The 6,000-nt window shown below is 44.6% G+C and overlaps 1 protein-coding gene across 1 annotated transcript in view; it reads right to left on the reverse strand.

Moving 5' to 3' along the window:
• LOC119448374 (gastrin/cholecystokinin type B receptor) overlaps positions 1 to 5,293 on the reverse strand; it is a 33,424-nt gene extending 28,131 nt beyond the window's left edge. The window contains exon 1 of the mRNA XM_049665341.1: positions 5,179 to 5,293. The gene's annotated coding sequence lies outside the window, so the exon portion shown is untranslated. The remainder of the gene's footprint in view (positions 1 to 5,178) is intronic.
• Between the last annotated feature and the right edge of the window lie 707 nt (positions 5,294 to 6,000).

Below are 6,000 nucleotides of genomic sequence, written 5' to 3' on the forward strand. Positions count from 1 at the left end.
CTCCCAACATTCGTTTATGTACTTTGTAAGAGCGTTGATGGATTCGTCGTCTAAGTTTCGCAGTACTTTATTTGTTACACCGTCGGGACCTGGAGCGGATTTCGGATTGAGTAGTCCGAGTTCGTATCGAATCTCTGCCTCCGTTATGGGGGCGTCGAGGTCGACGTTATTCTTCTCTTGGTACTCTGGTAGTCGTGTCTTTGTTGCATCTCCTATGTATGTCTTGCGTAGCTCTCGTAGGAGTTCTGCCTCTGTACCTGCGTGGTTTTGTAGTAACCGTTGCAGGTTTTGTCGTTGGGTTGTTTTTGTGCCTTCTGGGTCGAGGAGGCCTCGGAGAATGTTCCAAGTTTTGGACATTCCGAACTGTCTGTCCATTAGAGTGCACGTTGCTTCCCACTGCTGCTGAGATAGCCGATTCGCATGGTCTTCTATTTCTCTGTCGAGCGCCACGATTCTCTTTCTTAGGCGCCGGTTGTTCTTGTGGTCTTTCCAGCGCTTTTGTAAGCTTTGTTTTGCCTCCCACATGTGTAGGAGTTTGCTGTCCATTTCCTCCATGCCTACATCTTGGGGAACGTTTTTAGTGGCTTTCAGCACGCTGCGCTGGAATGTCCACTCTGTCCACTTCTGTATGTCTTCGATGGTTTCTGTCGCATCGTCCTCGCGTAGGTTACGAAAGGTGTCCCACTCGGTTAGTGTTATTTTCCTGCCTTTCTCTTTACGCGGGCCTCCTTGTAGCATTTTCTTCAGAATGTAGTGATCGCTGCCAAGATTTACGTTCGTGTTGGCCCATTTCGAGATGACTATGTTCTTTATGAATGTCAGGTCCGGCATGGTGTCTCTGTTGACGCTATTGCCCATTCTGGTAGGGTCTTGCGGGTTAGTTATTAGCGTGAGCCCCTCGTGCTGCGCATCGTACCACAGGTTGCGGCCTTTAACGTTCTCGATGGTATAACCCCAGGCAGCGTGTGGTGCAACCCCAGGCAGCGTGTGGTCGCCCACGATGATCAGCGCTTGTCTGTCCGCTACATTTAACGCTTTGCGGAAAAGCGAGCCAAACTTTACTTTTTGTCGTGGTGGGCTGTATACATTCAGCATGAATAGGCTTCCCTCCTTTTTTTCGGGAAGGTATGATTTCGAGTAGGACGTGGTCTATGTTTCGTACGCCGGTGTCGTGTTCTACAGCCACTATGTTTCGGTGTATCAGTGTGGTTACTGTTGCTTTTTCATCTGAAGTGCTATATGATTTGTATCCTGATAATCTTGCGGTCCCCCCAGTTTCCTGGAGAGCATTTACGTCCGGTGCTTGCTTGGTTTTTACGAATTGCTGCAGCTTGCCCCTCTTACGGCGAAACCCACGACAATTCCACTGCCAAATCGTGTACTCGTTACGCAGCGCCATGTTGGTTACTCGAGTCCGTGCAGCTGATCTCAGCCGCAGGTGGTCTGCTGTACGGCTTGCTCTTCACCGGCCTGGCTCCTGCGGGTCGGGCGTCTTTCGACACATTTTCCAGCTACGCTACTCTAACCTCGATGACGTCGAACCGCTGCGACATTTCCACTCTCATCTGCGTTATCTGCTGTTGTAGATCCGCGTGCATCTGGATGAATTCCTGTTGAAGACCTGCGAACATTTCCTGGAACATGCCTTTTACTTCTCCGAGTGCAGAGTCGCTTTGCTCGTCTGCTTTTTCCTGTGCCCTTCGCTTATGCGGCGCCGTCTCTCCACTCATCGGCGTGGGTACGGGCGTCGGCGGAGCTTGATTTGGCGTTGACGCCGTACTAGCTGTGGGCGTGTTACGGGTTATCTCTGTCTTTTTTTGGATGCTTAAGGTTTGCGTTTTCCTCTTTCAGCGTTTTTATCTCCTCCCTTAACGTCGCGTTTTCCCGTGACATAATGACACGAATTGAAAGAAATAACAGCTGTTAATTCATTTACCTAAAATGTTGCATTCAATGTTTAAATATTGGGTTCCATTAACTTTATTATCTGTGTGTTTTATTATTTGCATGCTAACCACTGAAACTTTTTAGCTGTCTTTGTTACTTCTAACATATTTATTTTGTCTTTATTATGCGTTCTCTACAATAGTTTTTTACAGTAATAACGTAGGACATCCCGCCTGGGCTTTGTAACCTTGGGAGCTTCTTCTGCATGCATCACTGCTGTTGTATCGCTAGTATTTATTTATTTGTTTGTTTATGCAGTGATTGATTGATTGATTGACCGGTAAACCAGCTCTCCTTGTTTGAAGTCTAGTTGAAATCTAGTTAATCAATTCTAATTCACTAAGAAGAACCACTTGCAAGTGCAATTTATTTATATTGTTTCATGATCATGTTCAACAAGTGCTAAATAGCACTTTGACAGAAATTAGGGTGGAACGATGAAAGAAAGCATGAAGGGAGTAAAAGCAGCGTCACAGAAGAAGTATAGAATCACCTTGCGAAGTAGCGACACGAAGGTGTACAGCGACTGAGTTCGGAAGTGAGCATTTCGCGACTGAACAATAAACACAGTAAGACTGGAGCGCCACACTTGGAAAAAATTATCATTAAAGTATGGAAACAAATACGCACATAAACGCCAGCCATCAAGTGAGAGCGCATGTGTTGTGTACATGTTGTGAAAAGTAAATGTATGTAAGCAGACGCTGACGCCTTGTAGAAGCGCCTTTGCTCCGACATGCTACAAAAGGAGGAACACTGTGCATTTTTGTGTGTTTTATTTTTGAGCTCCAATGACCATTATGAGTACGCCTCACCATCTAGCCCAACAGTAAGCTCTGGAATATACTTGAAGAAATACCATTAATTCAATAACTTCAAGTTGGCCCCCATTCGACGTAGCCGCATAAAGGTGAGAAGGATCGTAATAAATCGCATTCAAGGCCGAATACAGCGTGCACTAAGCACCGCACGTCATTGAATGCAAGTTGCCTGGAAGCTTTCGCAAACGATAACAAGAAAATGTAGAGGGCCACTCAAGCAGGAACCTTAAGTGCCACGCAAAACACCGGTAGCTATAATTCGGCGACAACGACGGCAGCAACAGTACAACGACGATGGGACGACGACTGCGGCACGATGGCAATGAAGGAAGACCACGACATTGGCACGACGGCGACGAAGAAGAAGAATAACAGCGGCTTCAAGAAAACAACGATCACCCGACACCACCGTTCGCACGACGATGAGAGCCCCGAGGACGGCAAAACGACTATCTTAGCGCTTTCGCTTGCAGCATCCAGTCATCGGTCGGAAATAAATAAATAAATAAATAAATAAATAAATAAATAAATAAATAAATAAATAAATAAATAAATAAATAAATAAAATTGACAGTCACTAAAGTATCCTTACGTGATTTGAATGCGAAAGCGTTATGACTTCTCTAATTGGTTACGTCCTTGATACGTGACGTCATACATTGTCACGTGTCCTTCACAACTCTACCTTAAGGCACCATAATCCACCTTGCTATAATTTCTACCAACCTCAATCCAACTTAATCCACCATAATCGACCTTGCTCTAATTTGTACCAACCTTAATACACCTTGATCTAATTTGTAGCAACCTTAAACCACTTAACCCTCCTTAATCCACTTTAAATCCCCTTTAGTTCACCTTCATTCACTTTACTCCCCCTTACGTCAGCTTACTCTAACGTCGCACCCAGATGGCCACGACGTGACGTGTGCAGTGACGCCCGCACTGGGCTCACCTTTAGTCAACCCGAACCGGGGAACAGCCGTCGCGTCGGGGAGGCGTTCTCGTCTCGTACCCCGGAGGGTTCGATTGCCACCGAGGCTCAAATTTACCAAATCTTCTTTGCAAAGCCATTATTTACTTTCGTTGCAGTAACCTTTCAGGGGGACCTGCCTGAGAAATTCGACGTAAACTTGAGCATTTTTGACGTGTTTTTACTCTTTGCACCGTCGGCCATTTTTGGTTCCATCGTTTGATCCCGCCGGATTTCAAACCTCATGGGAGATATAATGCTTTCGCATGAATATTTGATTAATAATTCAAGAGGCTATGACTATAATGAACTTAATAAAGCTAACTGCGAAGAGACGCACGAAACGCGGCCACGCAAGAACAAATGCGGATGTACAGCTAAAGCCGTAGATAGTCGTGTGAAAGGAGCGGCTTGTTTATCGCTCTGTAATGAGACGCAACGGAAACTGAACTGGCGCCACGCCTGGGACAAACGGGCTACCAAGTAACCGTCACTAATACGATAAGGCCGGTGCTCTCGGTCATTCCATAATATCATCTATACTACAGAAATACATGTTATTTTTTAAGGCGATATACATTTTGTCGTGCAAATCACAGTGAAGTAATTATCGCCGTCACTGACGAAGTCAATGTGCAAACTGAATAAGCGCCGTGACTATATAAATAGGAAAAAATCTGGACTAATAGAATACTCAAGTGCTCACTTTGAGCGTTATGTTGTAACATCTTAATTTAAGTGGTAAAACCATTTTCGTCGAGTGGGGAATGCTCAGAGTAAATTGTTTGCAAGACATCAACTACAATATAATTCTCTTATTCTATTCCCGCAGCGCGCAAGTAAGGCTTTTTGAGAATATATAGTAACTGTAACGCCATTGCATCTTGTAGCACATTTTAAGAATTTATATTTTTGAAACTCTTCTAGCCTAAAGATTTTTGAATTTCTTCAGTGCTGCTCTGGTTCGATATTCTTAAACGTTGCATAGCGAATAAAATAAATAAATAAATAAATAAATAAATAAATAAATAAATAAATAAATAAATAAATAAATAAATAAATAAATAAATAAATAAATAAATAAATAAATAAATAAATAAATAAATAAATAAATAAATAAATAAGCATCTCTATTAGCTTTTCGTGTCTCTTGCTTCGCCACATTTGCATTCATTTTGTTTTTAAACGCTCAGACGAAATTTAGCTCGGAGTGAACATGGTGATGAGGGACCTCGTGCATTGCGCGTGAATTTACTATTCCCATGACAGCGGCAGTCAACGGCGCCAGCATACGAAATAAATAACAGGAAAAAAAAAAAACCAACGAAATACACCTTTCCTACAATGGTAACAATATACAGAATATCTTCTCACATAAGTTAAACACACACAAGCAAAACAAAAGAAAGAAGCTCTACACGAAGACGAAGGACTTACCGGCTTTGGTGTTAACTCCGGGTGCATAGCCGATGTAAAGATCCACGTACGTGCTCTGAGGAAGCAGAGTGGTTGCCGACGGCGGAGCAAACGTCTTCACAGTGACGCGGCCCGCCGAATTGTGCGTCAAAGGAGGGTTTCAGTGATGCCCAAACACCGAGCGCGTCGTCGCCCTTTCCCATCGAGCGACTCCGTGCGCCACCCTCCTGCTCGTACTCCTCTCTTTCACTACCACTTCGCTCCCTTGGTCACGTGGACACGCTGCCGTCAACGAGCGCCACCGGTCTCAGTCGCGGCTTGCGCCGTTAGCACGGTTTCGCGGCCGCTCCCGGCTTACTGGGCGCGAAATGGCAAGCTTACTTACTTGTCTGGCGACTAGAAGTTGAATATATTCTGCGAGATCTCTGCAGAGTCCGGAATGCGGTGATATCCCCCACATCGGCTCTTATGAGCTTCGTATGTGTAGCTTCCATAGTGCCCCATACTTGTCCGATCTCCTTTCATCATCATCAGCCTATATTTATGTCCACTGCAGGACGAAGGCCTCTCCCTGCGATCTCCAATTACCCCTGTCTTGCGCTAGCGTATTCCAACTTGCGCCTGCGAATTTCCTAACCTCATCAACCCAGAATTGGGTTGAAGATGAATATGCAGAAGACAAAGATAATGTTCAATAGCCTGGCAAGGGAACAAGAATTCAGGATCGCCCGTCAGCCTCTAGAATCTGTAAAGGAATATGTTTATCTAGGTCAATTACTCACAGGGGACCCTGATCATGAGAAAGAAATTTACAGAAGAATAAAATTGGGTTGGAGTGCATAC

This window comes from Dermacentor silvarum, chromosome 4, assembly GCF_013339745.2.
Source record: "Dermacentor silvarum isolate Dsil-2018 chromosome 4, BIME_Dsil_1.4, whole genome shotgun sequence".
Taxonomy (NCBI): Eukaryota; Metazoa; Arthropoda; class Arachnida; order Ixodida; family Ixodidae; genus Dermacentor; species Dermacentor silvarum.